This window comes from Protopterus annectens, chromosome 2.part1 (assembly GCF_019279795.1).
Source record: "Protopterus annectens isolate FY-2018-M chromosome 2.part1, PAN1.0, whole genome shotgun sequence".
Classification (NCBI taxonomy): domain Eukaryota; kingdom Metazoa; phylum Chordata; order Ceratodontiformes; family Protopteridae; genus Protopterus; species Protopterus annectens.
In genome coordinates, this window is record NC_056729.1 from 1,223,235,372 (window position 1) to 1,223,257,254 (window position 21,883).

The 21,883-nt window shown below is 44.3% G+C and overlaps 1 protein-coding gene across 1 annotated transcript in view; it reads right to left on the reverse strand.

Moving 5' to 3' along the window:
- The window catches only part of ATAD2B (ATPase family AAA domain containing 2B), a 4,508,062-nt gene that overhangs the window by 2,842,819 nt on the left and 1,643,360 nt on the right, over window positions 1-21,883 (reverse strand). The window lies entirely within an intron of this gene.

Sequence of the window (21,883 nt, forward strand, 5' to 3'; positions counted from 1 at the left end):
AGCCGACGCCTGCTCAGCGGCTCCAGACCCATCTGAGGGATTTATCTCTGAGGCTCCAATACCTTGAGTTTCCAGCAGCCTGGTCAACTCCACGTGGGAGTCAGTAGCGGCCTGCAACTCTAACGTAGTGGGCGTCAGGGGCTGCGAAAGCACCTGAGGACCAGTGAACCGGCGACTTGCTTAGGAGAAGCTTAGTCGGTTTTGGGCCTCAGTTGCCTTTTTCTGTTCGTTTTTTTGTGAACTCCGGTAGTCGAATGGCTATCCGATGACATTGTATAATTAAATCTTCACCCAAAATAGCTTAATGCAAAATCGTACTGATGCTTAACAGTGCGTTGGTTAAATCTAGCACAAAACCGACAACTAGCAACGTCGTGGTCAGGGCCTAGGCAAGGAATACAATAAGAATGAAAGCCCTTATGAGGTATTTGCTTCCCAGAAGAAATACAATTATTAACTTTTTCTGACATCGGTCTGGAGCAAGGAAAAAAGCTTCCCCAACGGGGTACTTGGCTTTTAATGAAGACTTCGGATCTGAAACTCGAACACGAAAATCTCAGAAGTCGGCCGACCGGCACTTGCGAACTGCTTATGCTTCAGCACTTGCGAACTGCTTCTGCTTCGGGCAACACGCGGCAAGAAAGACTGAATAAAATGGCATCGGCTGCATCTTTTATACCCCTGACGACCTGACGTCAGGGAAGAGGTGACAGCAACCGACGCAGGACCCAAGACTTTGGAATTCAGGCCGAATGAGGGCAACCTGCCAGCAGGATAACCCAAATGTAATGACTGCAATAGTGAAACATGAAGAACATCACACTGAATCCATTTAGTCTCAAGTGAGCAACTACTACTGCTATGCATGTGTGTCACACTGAAGAAATGTTTATACCAGAAAGCTCTGTGAGTTGTGAACAAATAAAGCTTTTAGTTTATTGTGCGCTCTGTGTGTCCATATATTTGGAGTTTTTGGGGTTTTTTTGGTTCATGTTTATTGTTCTCCAAAGACGGTTCACCGTAGTGCTGGTCCATTTGTTTGACATAATGACTGTCTCCTATCCAGAAGTGTAGGTATCTCCTGGATCATCTTACTTTTATGTGATAGCACTTATCCTAATGCTCTACTGAGCACATACACAGTTGTCCTTGCACAGGAAAGGCAAAATTGACTGAAACATGACAATCCAGAACTTTGTACACTGAACTTATTTGTTCAGTTTGCTGAGATCCAAAACTACTCTCCGGTCCCCCGCTTTTTTGACACTAAAAAATTTTGAGTAAGTTCTATATTCTTTCTGGTCTGGGAAGACCGTTCTGGACAACTTTTTTCTAACAGTTTTTTTTTTATTTCCAGAGCTGCTACTTTCCTCTGACTGGGTGGAATATAGTGAATTATGTTTACTGTTGGGGGGGTAAGGTAAAGAGAAGTATATAACCTCTGGACATAATCCTCTTCACCCATGTAGTTTCTGTAATACCTAGTCAGGCTCTGGTGCAGTGATAGACGACCCCTGCCTGCCTCCAGAGATAGACAAATCTGGCCTCCTTTCAGGAGCACTGATTGGGTCCGTCAGAGAAGGAATCTCTCTACCCCTGGTTCTGCTGGCCTCCTCTGCTGTGCAGGCAGCATCTTCCATTAGTTCCCCCATGGGTCGGAGGGGGGCATCCATCTCCACGTGGATCATGGAGAGGACCATGGGATTTTCTGAACCACATTTTCCAACCATCTTCTGAATTCCTAGAGAAGGTTCTTTGAGGAGTCAAAAAATCTATGCCCATAGCAGAAAGGGTCTTACCATCTTGCTCACACCTGGAGAGTGCATCTCTAACTTTAGGGCCAAACAAGGAACTTCCATCAAAAGGTGCATTGACAAAGGAAGATTTGGAAGGGCTCCACCAAATCACATAGGTGCATCCAGGCATGCCTTCTAATGGAAATGTCTGAACCCACTGCCCCTTGAGGTACCTTCACAGCTGCATATGAAATGAGCCTCAAACGAATTAGTAATGAACTGTAAAGCAGCCAACAATAATGCAATGGAAGTCTGTACTACATTAGTTATTCCTCCCGAGAGGGATTTGGAGAGTTTGTTAATCAAATCCCTCTGAAGTCTGGTGAAGTGTGCCAAACAGTTCAGTGATCTAAGTGCGAAAGTCAATGAAGAGTTAACATGCTTCCAAATCTGTCTATTGCCCTGAACTCCCCCGTTAGGGGGATGGACAGATGAACTCTGATCAGAGTTATTTCTTTCTGGCCACCGCTATGACCATGACATCTACTCATATTCCACTTGCTCCAAAACTCTTCCCTTTGGTGGTCCCAGGATCCTATCTAGTCTCTTGGGGATTGGCTCAACAGAATCCAGTTTCTTCCATGTCTGCCGAGAGATCAACTCAATGAGCTCATCACAGGCGGAATCACCCAGGAAAAAGATGGGCCAGAAGAAATGCCTCCAGGAATACTAATTCCTCTTGGAAAGGGTTAGCGGTAGACCACTCACCCCTTTGCTCAATGATCTCTAAAATGTCTCCAAAGGAGATGTCACCCAGTCAAGATCATGGGGACCTTCCCATATACTGAAATCAGTATGTTCTGTGATCGACTCCTGTGGGGAGTCAAAGTGCCTTCTCTTCCTAGGGACTTCCACGGTGAAGTACTCTGAAGTACTGTAGGATATAAGGATACCCTGTTGGATGGCCTCGAGATATTGGGCTGGCTGTCCCTGTGGGGTAGAGTGATGAGGCTCATGGCACAAACATCTGGGAACCAGATGGAAGATTTGAGGGGGGCTGGAACTGTCTGAATTCTATAAGAAAATACGGTCTACACTACCTCAAAGGTGGAATACCAAAGGGAGAAAGAAGCCAAAAGAGCCTAGAAGGCATTCTTCCAGACCATCACCTCCCCCTGACCTGAAGGCAGCCCACCCAAGGCAGATGTCTGAGCAGAGCTGTCCAATGCGAAAGCCCTAAGGGGCAGGGAAGGCTAAGACAGCTTCTGCATCAACTCCAACACCTCAGAGTTGACTACGGTGTTTCGGCTCTGACAGTCACCTGGTTCCAACACATTCTAATCCGGTTAGCTCAGAGAAAGTATCGGATCTGAAAATACAACCATCTTCAGATCCAATGAAGACCGCCTTGAAGGCTCTGATCCAAGGACTCAGAAACCAAACTGCCATTTGGAGACGGAGCCAAGATGGGTGGAGTAATACCAGTAAAGGTCTCCTGATCCAAAGGAGTAGGAGCCGGGAGAACTCCCAGCTATATCTGCTCCAAGACAGATTTCTTCTTCATTCTATTCACATCTGTCTATAAGACTTCTGGAAGAATGGGAAGCAGCAGCTAAAGAGGGCAATCTAGAGTGTTGGCGCCTCTTTAAAAAGGTCCAGGTCGAGACAAGACACATAATGGGTCTGGGAGCTATTTTGGCTCTGAGAGAACTGACTTCAATGAGGCAGTCCCTGTATCCGAAGCAGTCGGATCTGAAGATTTGGTATTCAGATCCGACCTTTTTGAAATCTTGCAGGTCGGCTGCTTGTTCATATCCAAAGAAACAGTGGAAGATCCAGGCATTTCAGAAAGTCGTTTTCTCAACTCTTTCTGGCCTGGCTTAAAGAGTTCAGTTCTAGCCAGTGACTCTAAAAAAGTAGCAATGAGAAGTCTCTCTCAAGATCAATTTAGTCTTTGTTGACTAAAGCCCTTGGATTAAAAGATTTACATATGTCACAAGGGACATTCAAATGGGTAGGGCCCAAACAATAGACACAAGAGTCATGGGCATCAGACTAAGGGATCTTGTGCCCAACACTCTCTACATTTGTGAACCCTTAAGGTTTTTCAGCTGTTATATCATTTAACAGCAAAAAATAATGAGGTACAAATTTTTTTTTAAAGTAGGAAAAAAAAATATATATTAACTGTGGATAGGAGGAACTACCAAAAATAATAAATAGAAGTACCGTCAAGCAGTAATGAGAAAAAAAAAATACCAGCAATGACAGAGATGACAGAGATTACTCATGTAGGAAAGAGAACGTTGGCAGATAAACAGCAAAAAACTTACCAATGGTAAGTAGAGACAATCTTTCTGGTAAAAAAATAAATAACTAAAATCGCTCGAGAGCTGTAGAGACCATGTCTGTTCCCAATGGCAAATGAGAGCTGGAGAAGGAGGAGGGGCTACAGCTTTATAGGTAAGGGAGAAGCTCAAGAATTTCTGGTTTCCACAAGCTGTAGAACAGACTCAGACTCAACCAAGGATCAGATCCGGACCCATATGTTGAAGAATGAATGAAAATTGACAACTTCAGATTCCGTGTTTCCACAGTTGGCTATCCTACACAGTCTCTATCTAATCCCTCTATGTCCAGAGATTCTTTCCCTGACGGGCCCTATCAGCACTCTTGAAAGGAGGCCTGATTGCCCACCTCTGCAGGCAGTCGGGGGTCGTTTATTCCTGCACCAGAGAGCTTGGCTTAGACTTAATAAAATATACTTGGGTGCAGATCATCATTTCCAGAGGCTATATAATTCCCTTTTCCTTACCACAGCTGTTAAAGAACAAAATTCCCGATATTCCACCCAGTCAGTGGAAGACTGCAATTTTAGAAGTACAAACACTGTTAGACAAGGGAGTCATCCAAGAGGTCTCCTAGACCAGAAAGAATCCAGAACTTACTCAAAATTATTTTTAGTGCTAGAGAAGACAGGGGATTGGAGACCATTCTTGGATCTCAACATTATGAACAAATCACTTCAGGTACCAAGTCCCAGATGGCCAAGGTTTAGTCCACTTTGCCTTTCTTTCACAAGGATGACTAGATGTGCTCTATAGATCTCCAGGACGCATACTACCATGTAAAAATGAACGGACGGTCCAGGAGATGCCTACACTTCTGACTGGGAGCCTGTCACCATCAGTTCAAAGCACTGCTCTGTGGTCTCATCACAGCCCCCAGGGTGTTTACCAAATGCAAGGCAGTGGTAGCAGCCCACTTAAGACTGCAGGGATTCAGTGTGTTTCCATACCGCCTCGACCAAGCATCTACTGGTCACAGCTCGAGACTATGTACTCCAGACTTTTACCAATCTGGGCATCACAATGAACCACAAGAAATATCAACTTCAACCTTCTTAGTCTCTAAAGTTAATAGGAGACAATTTTAACACATCAATGTTAGCATCTCTGCCCTTACCATGGGATCAAGCCATGCATTTTCAAGTTAGCAGAATAATTTAGAGTTCATAGCTACCAGCCCGCAAGGTATTACAGACCGTGGGGTCGATGCCAGTGGCAATAGTTCTGCTTCCACTAGCAAGGTACCATATGAGAATTCTCCAATGGACATTGGCAACCCAGTGGTCCATCTTATATCACCTCTTGTCCACCAGGATCAACATAACTCAGGCCTCCAAGAGATTCCTTTGGTGGTGGTTTCACTCAGATCAACTATTGCAAGGTAGTCCATTCATCCTTCCTCAACACAAGGCCATAGTGACCACAGACGCTTCTCAGATCGGGAGGGTGGGGGCATTTCTTAGGGAAAATTACTCAAGGAACATGGTCCACTGAAAAGGCCAACTTGCATATCAATGTGCTGGAAATGAGAGTAGTACACCTACCACTGCAGGCATTCCAAAACTCTTCCTCTTCCGGGACTACTGCAATTCAAACAGACAATATGTCTGTAGTATGGTGCATCAACTAACAAGGAGGAACCAGATCTTAACCCCTTGAGTCGAGAAGCTATGCGTGTGTGACAATGGGTAATCTCTTCAAACATGATTTGTGATAGCAATGCACATTTCTGGGAAATCTAACATGCTAGCAGACAAGCTGAGCAGGTAAATTCTACTACCTCATGAGTGGTCTCTTAAGAAGGTGGCAAAAATGATTCTCCGTCAATGAGATAAACCATGCTGCAACCTATTTGCATCCCCTCAGAACAACAAATACACCAGGTTCTTTGCCCTGATCCCCCCCCCCCCGTTGGGGGAGTGAGAGACACCCTCCTTCACGACTGGCTCCCCAAGTCTCTTCTATGCTTACCCTCTGACTACCCTAATTCCCAAATTTCTAGAGAAAGCATGCCAATTGAAGAACGTGGTCATCCTCATTACCCCTTATTGGTCTTGACAGACTTGGTTTTCCTTCCTTTAGCCTCATCTACTGTACCCACCTTGGATTCTGGATCCAATTCCAGGCTTCCTGTCTCAAATGACAGACATGACTAACCTGCATATTTTGGACCTCAAGTTAATTGCATGGTATCTCCAATTCCATTAATAGCCAGACAACCAAAGCTCTCATCTCCAGTGCGCCACATTCTTTTGTCTTCTCACAAGACGTCCACCACAGAAACATGCAAGAGCAAATGAAAAAGATTTGTTCTTTGAGCACAACACGACAGGAACCCTTTCTCAGCTCGAGTACAAAAGATCCTTGAGTTCCTGACTTCCATTTTCAATGAAGGGGCCAGTCCTTTTACAATTAAGGTTCAGCTAACTGCCATCTCCAATTTCCATATAGGAGTTGATAATTCTACATTAGCATCTTCACATATTTGTGAGGCCTTTATAAAAGGAGCTTTTCTACTAAAGCCCCCATTAAAGGACCCTACTCCACACCTTGGGATCTTACCTTAATGTTACAGGCCCCAACTCAGAGACCCTTCGAACCTACAGACAGATGTGAGTTGCAATATCTGACTTGTAAAACAATGTTTCTCATAGCCATAACATCGGCTAGAAGAGTATCAGAACTACAAGCCCCATCTTTTAAGCCTCCTTATTTAATCTTTCACAAGGATAGTGTCTTTCAGAAGCAACCCTTTCTTTCTAAGGTGGTGTCAGGATCCATCATTAATCAAATCATTCATCTCCCTGTATTCTTTCCAAATCTGTCTAACAAAGGTGAATACATGTAAACTTACTGGATAGTCATAGACAATTACATTTTTATCTGCACAGATCTGAGAAATTTAGGAAAGCTGACCAGTTGTTTGTATCCTTTTCAGAAACCAAACTGGGTCAACCAGTTTCAAAAGTAACTATCAAGATGGCTGACTGACTGTGCTTCCTTTGTCTATAAAAAGTTGAGTTTGGTCCTTCCTAAACCCTTAAAGACCCATTAAACTAGTGCAATGGCGGCTTCATCAGCCTTCCTATTCAGAACTTCCATGGATGATATTTGTGCAGCAGCAACTTGGGCTAACCCTCATACCTTTACTACTCATTACAAATTGGATTGTCTTGAGGGGAAGAGCAGCCTTTGACTCTACAGTACTCAGGAATATCCTTCCTTAAGAGTCCACCCAAGATTCAGGTAGCTGGGGACTCTGTCCCACATGTTGAGGAATGAATGAAAATTGACATCAGATGAAGTTATGTACTCACCATAATGTTCCATCTGCGTTGTCCATTTTCATTCTTCCTCAACTCCCCTCCTTCCAGCCTCCTACCATGATTCTTTGATGATTTCTGAACAGCGGGAGTTAGCCTCAGGAACCAGGTTTCTTTCCTTTGAGCTCCAGGAAGTGATTTTCCAAAGTATGCAAAATACAGCACTGTTTTACTTTAGGGAGCAGCAAACAAGATCTGCAGGAGGAGGGGGACTACAGCATTATGGGTAAGGGAAGAGCTGGAGAGTTTGTGGTTTCCATGAGCTGCAAAACAGCAGAAGAATCAGATCAGAGGATTGGATCTGGACCCACAAGTTGAAGAATGACAATTCTTCAATTTTTAGGTTCTTTCAATTATTAGGTAATTAGTCAGGCTGCTAGGTTCAGGGTTTGCAGCTGAGGGTGCAGAATCTGGTTCTCTGATGAGACAACAGGGAAGGAGTCTGAGGCAGGAGCCATGGAGCCAAGCATGACACACTGCGCAAGAGTGGGTACAAGTGTTGGCGAGGCCAGTCTGGTGCAATTAAAATCGTCCTTGGCTTGTCTTGTTTGATCTTTAGTAGTACCTTGGAGAGCAGAGGTAGAGGAGGAAAGGCATAAACTGATGTTGAAAATCCTTGGTTCCATTTTCCAATCATGTGGGTCCATGAGGTTTCTGCTTAGTCCATCTGCCATTTAGTTTTCTTGGCAGGAATTGAGTTTGTAGATTCACTTGGTAGCTCAAGGCTGTATTCCACAATGCCATAGCTAGTCTGCAGAGGGGGTAAGAATGTGTACCCCCCTGCTTGTTTATGTACCACATGACAGTGGTATTGTCCGTCTTTACCATTAGTTGTCCTGGAAGAATGTGGTCCTTGAAAGCTGTCAGAGCATTCTGTACAGCTATCATTTCCTTTTGATTTATGCGCAGGTGCATTTGACTTTGGTTCCATTTGCCCTGAATGCACTTCTCTGCCAGGTGAGCCCCCCATGCATAGTCTGATGCATCTGTTAAGATTTGGGCGGCAGGGGGTAATGTGAATGGTAATCCCCTGTTCTGGTGGCAGGCCTCTGCCCACCAAAGGAACTCTAGGTGTAGGCAAGGTATGATAGGAGTCCTTGCTTCTAGATCCTGTGAATGCTGACACCATAGGCTTTTGAGATAACATTGTAGTTTCCTCATACTCAGCCTTGCATATGGAATTAGAATAATGCAGGAGGCCATAAACCCCAAGGCTTGCAGTATTTGCCTTGCAGATAGCTGGGTTTTTGTGGCCACTTGTTTGAAGTAGGTTGTCAAATGAATCCGTTTCTCTGGCATGAGGAAAGCCATCTGGGAAGTTGTATTCAAGCTTGCTCCCAAGAATATAATTTGTTGACAGGGTACCAGGTGTGACTTATTTTCGTTTATGGTGAACCCCAGACAAGTCAGTACCCTTTGAACAAAGGCCAGATGATTCAAAAGAATGTCTAATTCAGGCAGAAAGCCAGGACAATCGTCCAGGTATGGGTATATTTGAATATTTCTTTGCCTGCAAAATGCAATGACTGGAGCTAGGCACTTTGTGAATACCCTGGGCGCAGCAGATAAGCCAAAGGGCAGTGCAGAGAACTGATAGTGCATGCAGCCTGCTTTGAAGCATGGGTATCTTCTGCAAGACTCCCTCCCTGATAAGGATGTGCAGGTATGCTTCTTTTAAGTCTAGTGTTGCCAACCATGCATCTTTGCCTAGCATAAGAAGCAGCTGGTGAAGAGTCAGCATTTTGAATTTTGGAATCACCAGAAAGGCGTTTAGAAGAGAAAGGTCCAGGATAGGATGCCATGTATTGCCTTTTCTGGGTACCAGGAAAAGTCTAGAATAGAAACCTTGTCCCTTTTCCTCTTCTGGTACCAACTGAATAGCCCGCATGTTTAAGAGAGAGAGTACTTGATTTTGGGCCTCTGCCCACTGATTTGGAGAAAGATCTGGCCACCCACTTGGTGTTGATAACATGTGAAAGTGAAATCTGTATCCTTGGGACACTATATTTAAAACCCATTTGCCCTGGGTAATGAGTTCCCAGTTTTTGACCAGGAGACCAATCTTTCTGCCTAAAGGAGCATTCAGTTGGGAAGTGCCTGGAAGTTTTAAAAGCAAGTCATTGTGACAGTTTTCCATAGGGGGGAGTCTTGTTACTCCCAGATTTGGGTGCGGAAACCCCCCACTGCTTAGTCTTGTGTGTCCATTGGGACTGAAACCTGGGGTTTCTGCTGTGTCCGGGTTTGGCTTGAGAAGACCTGGAAGGGGCTGGAAAGGAACAATTTTTAGAGGGCCAATGCCTACTAAATATAGGAGGCTGAACTTGTAAAAAATCTTTAACAGTTTGCATGTATTTAGCTTTATCTTCCATCTTTTTAAGCACTTCCTCAACCTTGTTGTCAAACAGGCGGTCCTGAGTTGAGACATCCAACAATTTAGCTTTAACATGACCAGGCAAAGATTGCTACTTAAGCCAAGCGTGCCTTCTGAAAAACAGACCCAGTAAAGTACAGTTGTGTACACTTGCCACAAATGTAGATGTTCGACTGTATTCACTGTTGCAGTCATTACATTTGGGTAATCTGCTGGCAGGTTGCCCTCAGTCGGCCTGATTAACAAAGTCTTGGGTCCAGTGTCAGTTGCTGTCCCTTCATTCATGATGTCAGGGGTATAAAACATGCAGCCGCCGCCATTACATCGTTTTTTCTTGCCCCAGATGTCAGGTGCCCCCCAAATGTGGAGCAAATAAAATTAAAAACACAAATATACCTCCAACCCCAAAAGCAAATACACCAAAAGGGCTTATAAGCATAGTGAAAGAAAGTATAGGTATAGTCAGAGAAAAATAGGGGGCTGGAGGGAGGGTAACCAATACTGCATCAGTGATTACACTCTAACATCTACATTTATGGCAAGTGTAACACAACTGTACTATGTTCTTCGTGTTTCACTGTTGCAGTCATTACATTTGGGTAGATTCCCAAAGCTATAGCAGGGTGGAGAAAATTCTACAGCATTAGGACCAGCTATAAGGACCTGCAGGACAGCAGTGGCAAAGGCAGCTCTGGATTTAGAGAAGAAAGGTAAATGGTAATGTTTGGTGAACGTATGAACTGAGCTCCAGGTAGCAGCTTCTACAATGTCTCTGGTAGGAACACCACTGAGAAAGGCTGTAGAAGTAGATGCAGCCCTGGTGGAATGAGATCTGATCCCCTGGGGGATAGTTTAACCATGGTGCATATAGCAGAAATGAATACAATGGCTTATCCAACTGGAAATAGTCTGCTTTGAAATAGCCTTTCCCTCTGTCCCTGCAGCAAATGCCACCAGTAGTTGTTCAGATTTTCTTTGAGATTTTGTCCTGTTTAAGTAAAATCTAAGTTGTCTGTGTACATCCAATGAATGCAGAATCCGTTCCCCCTTGTTCTGTGGATCGGGAAAAAAAGTTGGCAAATCAATGGTCCGATTAAGGGCCACACTGGATACCACCTTAAGCATGAAGGATGGATTGGTCCTGAGGGACACCCTGTCTGCATGAAAAATAATGAAAGGCTCCACTGCCATAAGAGCCTGTAATTCGGAAATCCTTCTAGCTGAAGTGACTGCTAAAAGGAAAGTTGTTTTCCAGGATAGAAATTTTAAGTCTGCAGTAGCAGCTGGCTCGAAAGGAGGGAGAATGAGTTTTTCCAATACAAAATTGAGGTCCCAGGCAGGGGTTAGAGCTCTCCACTTAAGTTTTCAGACCTGACCCTCTGAGATACTGCTTTAGCAGAGGATGAGAGAGGAGGAGAGGTTCTGTGCTGTAATGAGCTGAAATAGCTGAGGCATGGATTTTTATGGAAGAAAAGGACAGGCCCTTGTGAAGCATCTCAGTCAAGTATTGTAAAATCTGAGGAATATTGGGCACTGCTGTGCTTATCCCCTTGTGATTGATTCCAGGCACAGAATATTTTCCATTTGTCAGCATAAGATTTTCTAGTACTAGGCCTTCTTGCCTCCAAAATGATTTCCAGCTCAGGTTTGCTGAGGGATGCTACGGGTGAATTTAGGTGATTAGCCACGCTGCAAGATTTAAAGTTTGGAGCAGAGTGTGCAGAATTTGGTTGTTCTGCTGAGACAGTAAGTAAGGTGACTGAGGCAAGTGCCACGGTGGAAGGTGTGACACATTGCGCAGGAGTGGGTACCAGTGTTGGCGAAGCCAGTCTGGAGCAATAATTTTAGAAGAACACTGCAGAGCAGAGGCAGAAAGGCATAGACTGGTAGGTGTTTCCAGCTGAGGGATAGAGCATCCACTTTCCAGCTTTTTTGTGATGAGTTCTTGTGCAGAATTTGTCCAAATGATAGTTCTGGGGTGAGGCAAAAAGATCCACGTCTGGACTCCCCCATTTGCATGTCAACATTTTTAAAATCCATGGTTCCAGTTTCCATTCATGTGGGTCCATGAGATTTCTGCTTAGTTCGTCTTCCAGAGTATTCAGCTTTCCTGGCAGGAAATGAGCTTATACTTGTATTTGATAGGTCAAGGCCATGTTCCACAATGCCATGGCTACTCTGCAAAGGGGGTAGGAGTGTGTACCCCCCTGCTTGTTTATGTCCCACATAACTGTGTTGTCCGTCTATCATTAACTGTCTGGATGAAGGTAGTTCTTGAAGGCTGTCGGTGCATTCTGTACAGCTAGCATTTCTTTTTGATTGATATGAAGGTGCATTTGATTTGGGCTCCATTTGCCCTGAATGCACTTCCCTACCAGATGAGCCCCCCCAAGCATAGTCTGATGCGTCTGTAGTTAGGGTTTGGGCAGCAGGGGGTGGAGTGAATGGCAGTCCCTTGTTTTGGTGGCAGGCCTCTGCCCACCATAGAAACTCTAGTTGCAGGCAAGGTATGATAGGAATCATTGTTTCCAGGCTGTGAATGTTGACTCCATAAACTTTTTAAGTACCACCGAAGTTTCCTCATATGAAGTCTTGCATATGGAATTAGAAGAATGCAGGAGGCCATGAACCCCATGGCTTGCAGAATCTGTCTTGCAGATAGCAGGGTTTTTGTGGCCACCTGTTTGAAGTAAGTTATCAAATGAATTTGCTTTTCTGGCATAAGGTAAGCCATTTGGGCAGTTGTATTCAAGCTTGCACCCAGGAATGTAATTTTTTGAGAGGGTACCAGTTGGGATTTCTTCTCGTTTATAGTGTACCCTAGACAAGTTAGAGCCCTTTTTACAAACACTAGATGGTTTAGAAGAATGTCCCTGTTTTCTGCATGTATTAGACAATCGTCCAGGTATGGATATATTTGAATATTTCTTTGCCTGCAAAATACAATTACTGGAGCCAGGCACTTTGTGAAGACCCTGGGCGCAGTAGATAAGCCAAAGGGCAGTGCAGAGAACTGGTAATGCAAGTAGCCCGCTTTGAAGCAGAGGCATCTTCTGCAAGATTCCCTGACTGGGATATGCAGGTAAGCCTCTTTTTAAGTCTAGAGTTACCAACCAGGCATCTTTGCCTAGCATAGGAAGTAACTGTTGAAGAGTCAGCATCTTGAATTTTGGAATGTCCAGAAATGTGTTTAGAGTAGATAACCCCAGAATTGGACACCATGATTTGTCTTTTCTGGGTACCAGGAAAAGTCTTGAATAGAAACCTTGTCCCTTTTTCTCTTCTGGTACTGGTTGAACAGCCCCCATTTTCATGAGGGACAGTACTTGTTTCTGGGCCTCTGCCCACTGATTTTGGGGCAGGTCTGGCCATCCGTTTAGGATTGGCAACGTGTGGAAATGAAATCTGTATCCCTGGGATACTATATATTTAAAACCCATTTGTCCTGGGTTACAAGTTGACAGTTTCTTGCATGAAGTGCCAGTTTTTCCCCCAAAGGGGCGGTAAGTGCTTGGTAGGTGTAGAGGAAAGTCATTGAGACTGCTTACCATAGGGAGGTGTCTTGTTGTTTCCAGATTTGGAGGAGGAGGCACCCCATTGTTTTGTTCTAAAGTCCCTTGTGACTGAAACCAGGAGCCTTTGGAATGCCTGTGTTTGACTTGAATGGCTCTCGAAAGAACTGGAAAGGACCAGTTCTTAGTAGGCCAGTGCCTACTAAATCTTGGAGGTTGCACTTGTAAGAAATTTTTCACAGTTTGCATAGATTTAGCTTTTTCTTCCATCTTTTTAAAAACTTCTTCAGCCTTATTACCAAAGAGACGGTCCTGTTGTAAAGGAGCATCCAACAATTTTGATTTAACATGATCAGGCAGAGTTTGCTCTGAGCCAAGCATGCCTTCTTAGCACAGACCCAGTTACAGCAGCCCTCCAAGAGGCCTCCAAAGAATCAAGACCACATTGCAAAGTATGTTTTCCAACTTGTTTAGCTGAATGCAACAGATCGTGTAAATCTTTATTTTCCACACAGTCAGAAATTAACATCATTTTCTGTTTAAGCAGTCCCATGATATGCTGTTGATATTTAAGCATATGAAATTGACAGTTTAAAGCCCTGATTGCCAAGGTTGCAGAAGTGTAAACCTTCTTACCCCATCTAGCCAGTGTCCTGGAATCTCTATCAGAAGGGGTAGGATTTTTAGCAGTAGAAGCCTTAATGCCCTTGGGACCCTGAGAAATGGTTTCAGGATCTGCAATAGGATTTTTGAAAAGGAATTTGTGGGAGTCATGAACCCTGTATTATCGGTCTGGCTTACAAGGAGCCAGAGGCAGAGAATCAGGAGCCATACTAGATTCTGAAAAAAAACAACATCAACAATGTCTACAACAGGAGGTATAGCCAAAGGCCTATGTTGAGGAAGAAGAAGAAAATCCCCAAGTCTCTTTTTAGATTCAGAGAAATCCTGACTTTCCCAGTGGAAATGTTCCCTTAAGGTATGCAAAGTTTTCCCAAAAGAAAGATCCTCAGGGGGAGAAGCAGAAGGAATGGAATCTTCTGCATCAGAGTCCTCATAAGTAGGTATAGACAAATCCTGTTCATTAGAAGAGTCAGAAGAAATAGAATCCTGTTCAGAAGATTCATAATCAATGTCTTGCCTACGCCTCTTAGAAAGGGGGGGGGGGGGGTTGACTACACCTGATCAGAGTAATTAAATCTTCAGCCATTTTGATCATTTGTTTTTTTAGACATAGGGGCCTGCACATGTGGCCCAGGCAACAGTTTTTTTTAGACATGGGTTTAGATTTTGGCCTTAGTTTTGAAGATGGCGTTGGTCTAATATACAAATCTGTAGGCCTGAAAACACCCTCATAAGCCGGTGCCTGCACAGCGGCTCCGGACCCATCTAAGGTAGAGACATCCGCGGGTTCCATAATTGAAGCATCTCGCGGCATACTGAACTCCGAATGGGTCTCAGTAAAGGCCTGCGAATCAGAAGTAGCGGGTATCAGGGGCTGCGAAAGCGCCCCCACTGAGTACCGGTGAACTGGTGACTGGCTTAGGAGAAGTGCCATTGTCAGCTTTGGACCTCGACGGCCTGTCTCTTTTTCTTTGCGCTTTTTAGGTATTCCAGTAGTTTGCTTGCTAACCGATGACATTTCTGGATAATTAAAGCATGAGCCAAAATATTTAGAAGCAAAAATATACAGTTTAATAATGCGTTTATTAAATTTAGCACAAAACCGACAGCAAGGTACGTTGTGGTCAGGGCCTAGGCAAGGAATACAGTACAAATGAAAATCATTATGAGGTATTTGCTTCCTGCAAATAATGCAATTATTAACTTTTACTGACATCGGAAAGGAGCAAGAAAGTTTCCCCAATGGGGTACTTAGCTTTTTAGTTGAAGACTTCGGTTCTGAATTTCTAAAACGAAAATTTCAAGAGTCAGCCGACCGGCACTTGCAAACTGCTTCTGCTTTGGGTACCGCGCGGCAGAAGAAGGGACAGCAACCAACGCAGGGCCTAAAACTTTGTTAATCAGGCCGACTGAGGGCCAGCAGATTACCCAAATATAATGACTGCAACAGTGAAACACGAAGAACATCAGCAGCCCTGCAAGACACCCCTAATGAATCAAATCCACATTGCAAAGTATGCTTTCCAACCTGTGCAGCAGAATGCATTAAATCCTGTAATTCTTTATTTTCAGCACAGTCAGGAATCATCATTTTCTGTTTAAGCAATCCAACAACATGTTGTTGATACTTTAACATATGAAACTGGCAGTTTAATTGCCAAGGTTGCAGAAGTGTAAACCTTCTTACCCCATCTATCCAGCGTCCTGGAGTCTCTATCAGAGGGGGTAGGATTTTTAGCAGTAGAAGCCTTAATGCCCTTTGGTCCCTGTGAAACAGTCTCCGGATCCACAATACAATTTTTAAAAAGGAACTTGTGTGAATCAGGAACCCTGTAATATCTGTCAGGTTTTCTGGGAGCAGGAGGCAAAGAATCAGGGGCCAAACTAGATTCTGAAAAGGCAACAACAATGTCTAGTACAGGAGGTATAGCTAAAGGCCTATGCTGAGGCAGGAGTAAGAAATCCCTAAGCCTCTTTTTTGAATCAGAAAAATCCTAGCTTTCCCAATGGAAATGCTCCCTTAGAGTATTTACAATCTCACCAAAAGAAAAATCCTCTGGAGGGGAAGCAAAGGGAATAGAGTCCTCTGCATCAGAATCCTCTTAAGTAGATAAGGGCAAATCCAGATCATCCGAAAAAAAGTACAGTTGTGCACCTACCATAAATGTAGATGTTCAAGTGTATTCACTGTTGCAGTCATTACAATTGGGCTATCCTGCTGGCAGGCTACCCGCAGTCGGCCCGAGTTCCAAAGCCTAGGTCCGGCGTCGGTTGCTGTTGCCTCCTCCCTGACGTCAGGGTGCCAGGGGTATAAAAGAAGCAGCCGACGACATTTTCTTCAGTTTTTCTTGTCCCGGATGTCAGGTGCCCCTAATATGGTAGGCTAAATTATGCCAATAAGCATGTATGCACAAAAAAACAACTTTTCCTTCCTCTACAAGCAAATACACCACATAGGTTGTATAGAATAGAGAAGTACAGATAAGTCCCAGCAAAGAAAAAGGGGGATGGTGGGAGGGTAACCTGGACTGTAACAGTGAATACACTCGAACATCTACATTTATGGTAGATACACAACTGTACTATGTTCATCGTGTTTCTCTGTTGCAGTCATTACAATTGGGTTGAATCCCAAAGCTAAGGTTGGGAGGCTGGTGCTAAATAGGATTAGGAGAGGCGATCAGGCCCTGCAGAACTGCAGTGGCAAAGCCTGCCCTGGATTTAGAGTAGAGAGGTAAGTGATCGTGCTTTGTAAAAGTATGCACTGAACTCCAAGTTGCAGCTTCTAAGATGTCTTTGGTTGGGACTCCTCTGAGGAAGGCTGCTGAAGTGGCTGCTGCTCTGGTTGAATGTGGCCTAATGCCCTTAGGCACTGATCTGCCATGCTGTGAATAGCAGAAACGAATGCAGTGACCTATCCACTTTGAAATAGTCTGCTTTGAGATGGGCTTTCCTTGTGATCCTTCAGCATATGCCACTAAAAGTTGTTCAGTCTTTCTGAAAGCTTTGGTTCTGTCCAAGTAGAAGCATAGCTGCCTGTGAATGTCCAAAGAATGCAGAATTCTCTCACCCTTATACTGTGGGTTTGGATAAAAGGTAGGCAAATTAATTGTTTGTTAAGGGTCACACTGGACACTACCTTAGGCATAAATGTAGGGATTGTCCTCAGAGAAACCTTGTCAGGATGGAAAATGATAAAAGGTTCCACAGCCATGAGTGCCTGTAACTTTGAGACTCATCAAGCGGAGGTTATTGCTAGAAGCAGAGCTGTTTTCCAGGATAAGAATTTTATATCAGCTGCAGAGGCTGGCTCAAACGGAGGCAGTGTGAGTTTTTCCAAGACATAGTTGAGGTCCCATGCAGGTACTGGTGCTCTCCTTGGAAGTCTTATGTTTTTGGCCCCTCTGAGGTACTGCCTTAGTAATGGATGAGAAAAAATAGGTGGTTCTGTATTGTAATGAACTGAAATGGCAGAGGCATGAATTTTAATAGATGAAAAGGAAAGGCCTTTATCAAGCATCTCAGTTAAGTATTGCAAAATCTGAGGAATATTTGTAACCATCATGTCAATAACTTGCGCCTGGTTCCAAGCACAGAATCTCTTCCATTTTTCTGCATAATATCTTCTGGTGCTAGGCCTCCTGACCTCCAAAATAAGATCCATCACTGCTTTAGAGAGAGGTGCTTCTTGAATGGCTACATTATCCACCATGCTGCCAGGTTTAAGGTCCTGAGTTGGCTGTACAGTATCTGACTGTCTTGTTGGGTCAATAAGTGAGGAATTTGAGGTAATGTCCAAGCTGGGCATTGAGACAAGCTCTTTAGGATTGGGTACCAGTGCTGGCGGGGCCAGTCTGGGGCAATTAGTATCATTTTTGGTTTCTCTCGTCTGACCTTGAGGAGTACCTTGGGGAGGGGAGGCAGAGGAGGAAAGGCATATACTGTTAGATTTTTCCAGCTGAAAGATAGAGCATCCACTTTCCATGCTTGCTTGTGATAAGTCCTTGTGCAGAATCTCTGTAGTTGGTAGTTGTGAGGGGAGGCAAATAGGTCTATGTCTGGGCATCCCCAGGTCCTTGTTATCATGCTGAAGACTTGTACATCCAATTTCCACTCCTGGGGATCCAGTAGGTTTCTGCTTAGTTCGTCTGCCAGAGTATTTGCCCTTCCTGGCAGGAATTGTGCTTGCAGATGTACTTGGTAAATCAATGTTGTGTCCCAAAAGTTCATGGCTAGCCTGCATAGGGGGTAGGAATGTGCGCCTCCCTGCTTGTTTATGTACCACATGACTGTAGTATTGTCCATCTTTATCAGTAGTCCTGGATGAAGTAGATCCTTGAAGGCTGTCAGGGCATTCTGAACAGCTAGCATCTCTTTTTGATTGATATGTAGATGCATTTGACTTGCGGACCATGTGCCCTGAATACATCTTCCTGCCATGTGGGCCCCCCAGGCATAATCTGATGCATCTGTTGTCAATGTCTGCCTGGCTGTGGGGTAAGGTGAATGGCTGTCCCGTGTTGTGGTGACAGGCTTTTGCCCACCATCAAAACTCCTGTTGCAGGCAGGGAATGAGGGTAATTATTGTTTCCAGGCTGTGGCAATGTTGAGTCCAAACACTTTTTAGATACCATTGAAGTTTCCTCCTATGCAGTCTTGCATATGGAATTAGCAGAATGCAGGATGCCATGAAACCCAAGGCCTGCACAATTTTTCTTGCAGATAACTGGGTCTTTGTTGCCATTTTGAAATAAGTAGTCAGTTGTCTGTGTTTGTCTGGCGTGAGATAAGCCATCTGGGCAGTTGTATTTAAGCTTGCACCCAGGAATATTATCTCTTGAGAGGGTACGAGTTTTGATTTCTTTTCACTGACTGTGTACCTTCGACCTGTTAGTAATCTTTTTACAAACGCCAGATGCTGTAGAAGAATGTCCTTGTTCTCTGCTTGAATAAGGCAGTCATCCAAGTAAGGATATATTTATATTCCTCTGCCTGCAAAATGCAATTACTGGTGTCAGGCATTTTGTGAAGACCCTGGGCACAGTAGATGAGCCAAAAGGCAGTGTAGAGAATTGGTAGTGCATTGAGTCAGCTATAAATCGGAGGTATCTTCTGCATGATTGTTTGATTGGGACATGCAGGTATGCCTCTTTTAGATCTAAAGTCACAAGCCAAGCCTTCTTGCACAGCATGGGCAGAAGCTGCTGCATAGTTAACATTTTGAATTTTGGAATATCCAGGAAGGTATTTAGGATAGACAGGTCCAGTATTGGTCTCCAGGCTTTGTCCTTTCTGGGAACCAAGAAGAGCCTTGAGTAGAATCCTAGTCCCTGCTCTTGCTGTGGTACTAGCTGAATGGCTTTCATGTCCATGAGGGATGAAACTTGTTTTTGTGCCTCTGCCCATTGATTGCGTGGCAGGTCTGGCATACCGTTTGGCCTTGGCAGGGTGTGAAAGTGGAACCTGTAGCCTTGTGATAGATATTTAAGACCCATTTGTCCTGGGTTATCATGTGCCAATTTTGTGAAAAAAGTGTTAGTTTTCCCCCCAAAGGGACTGCCAGAAGATAAGTGCTTGGTGCTGGCAGGAGAAAGTCATTGAGACTGTTTCCTGTAATGCTGTGACTTTTCCTCTCCGCTTTTGGAGGTAGAAGCACCCCACTGTTTAGGCCTGTATGAGCCTTGGGGTTATGATCTGCCTCTGGCACGTCTGTATCTGCCTCTTTGTGGCCTGACACTGGAAAGGACCAATTCTTTGTAGGCCAGTTCCTGCTAAATCTGGGAGGCTGTACCTGCAAGAAATCCTTTACTGTTTGCATAGACTTAGCTTTGTCCTCCATTTTCTTCAACACCTCTTCTGCTTTAACACCAAACAAGGCATCATGCTGTAATGGAGCATCTAATAGATTTGCTTTAACATGGTCAGGCAGATGCTGTTCTTTTAACCAAGCATGCCTCCTAATGACAGAACCTGTAACAGCGGCCCTTGCAGGAGGCCTCTAGAGAATCAAAACCACATTGCAAAGTATGCTTTCCTGCTAGTTCAGCTGCATGCAATAAATCCTGCATTTCTTTGTTTTCTGCACATTCTGAATTTATCAACATTTTCTGTTTAAGCAGTGACATAAGATATTGCTGATATTTAAGCATATGAAACTGGCAATTTAAAGCTCTTACAGCCAAGGTAGCAGAAGTATAAATCTTTTTCCCCCATCTGTCCAGGGCGCTTGAATCCCTATCTGAGGGGATAGCGTTTTTTGCAGTGGAAGCCTTGACCCCTTTGGGACCCTGAGAGATAGTTTCTGGGTCAGCAGCAGGGTTTTTATAAAGAAATTTATGTGAATCAGGAACCCCGTATCTGTCTAGCTTAACAGGAGCTGGTGGTAAACAGTCAGAAGACAGGCAGGACTCTGAAAATACATCATCTACAATGTCTAAAACAGGAGGGATAGCAAGGGGCCTGTGCTGAGGTAATAAAAGGAAGTCCCTGAGCCTTTTCTTGGATTCTGAGTAATCTTGGCTCTCCCAGTGGAAATGCTCCCTCATAGTATGCAGGGTCTCCCGAAAAGAATAATCCTCAAGAGGAGAGGCTGAAGGGATAGATTCTTCAGCATCAGAATCCTCATAGGGAGGAAGAGAATATTCCTGTCCAGAAGAGGAATCAGAGGAAATGGAAATCTGATCTGACAATTCATATTCTATCTCTTGCCTAGGCCTCTTATCAGGAGGGGGATGGGAACCCCTGATCAAAGTAATTAGGTCTTCGGACATTTTAAGCATCTGTTTTTTAGGCATGGTGGCCTGTCCAGGAGAATGCTGTACTTGTTTCTTTGTCTTTAGAGCAGCTTTAGTCTTTGCCTTTGAAGCTGAAGTTGGTTTTACATATAACTGTGTAGGCATGAAAACACCCTCAGAAGCAGATGCCTGCTCAGCGGCTCCGTACCCATCTGAGGGAATAGATTCAGAGTGTTCAATACCTTGAGTTTCCAGCGGCCTAGTCAGCTCCACGTGGGAGTCGGAAGCAGCCTGTGGCTCTGAGGTAGCAGGCGTCAGGGGCTGCAAAAGCAGCTCACTGAGAACCGGCGAACCAGTGATAGGCCTAGCAGAAGCCTCATCATCGGTTTTGGACCTCGGATGCCTGTCATTTTCTTTTTCTTTGCGCTTTTTATAAACTCCGGTAGTTGGCTGGACTGATGGCATTATATAATTAAATCTTCTGCCAAAGTAATGAAATGCAAAATCATACCGACGCTTAATAGTGTGTTGGTTAAATCTAGCACAAAACCGACAACTAGCAACATCGTGGTCAGGGCCTAGGCAAGGAATACAGTAAGAATGAAAATCCTTATGAGGTATTTGCTTCCCACAAGAAATACAATTAACTTTTTCTGACATCAGTCTGGAGCAAGAAAAAAGTTTCCCCAACGGCGTACTTCGCTTTAATGAAGACTTCGGATCTGAAATTCGAATTTGAAAATCTCAGGAGTCGGCCGACCGGCACTTGCGAACTGCTTTTGCTTCAGGCACCGCGCAGCAAGAAAGACTGAAGAAAATGGTGTTGGCTGCCTCTTTTATACCCCTGGCGCGCTGATGTCAGGGAGTAGGCGACAGCAACAGACAATGGACCTAGGATTTGGAACTCGGGCTGACTGCGGGTAGCCTGTCAGCAGGATACCCCAATTGTAATGACTGCAACAGTGAAACACGAACATCAGAAAAATCAGAATCCTGGTCAGAAGATTCATCAACAACTTCAGTACTAGGTCTCTTAGAAGGGGGGGGTTGGCGCATCCTGATTAGAGTTATAAGATCTTCAGCCATTCTTATCATTTGTTTTTTAGGCATACAGGCCTGAGCATGCAGCCTGGGCGCCAGTTTCTTGGGTATGGTGTGAGATTTTGGCCTAAATGAAGAAGGAAGTGTCGGTTTAATATGCAAGCCCGTAGTCCTACATACACCCTCAGAAGCCG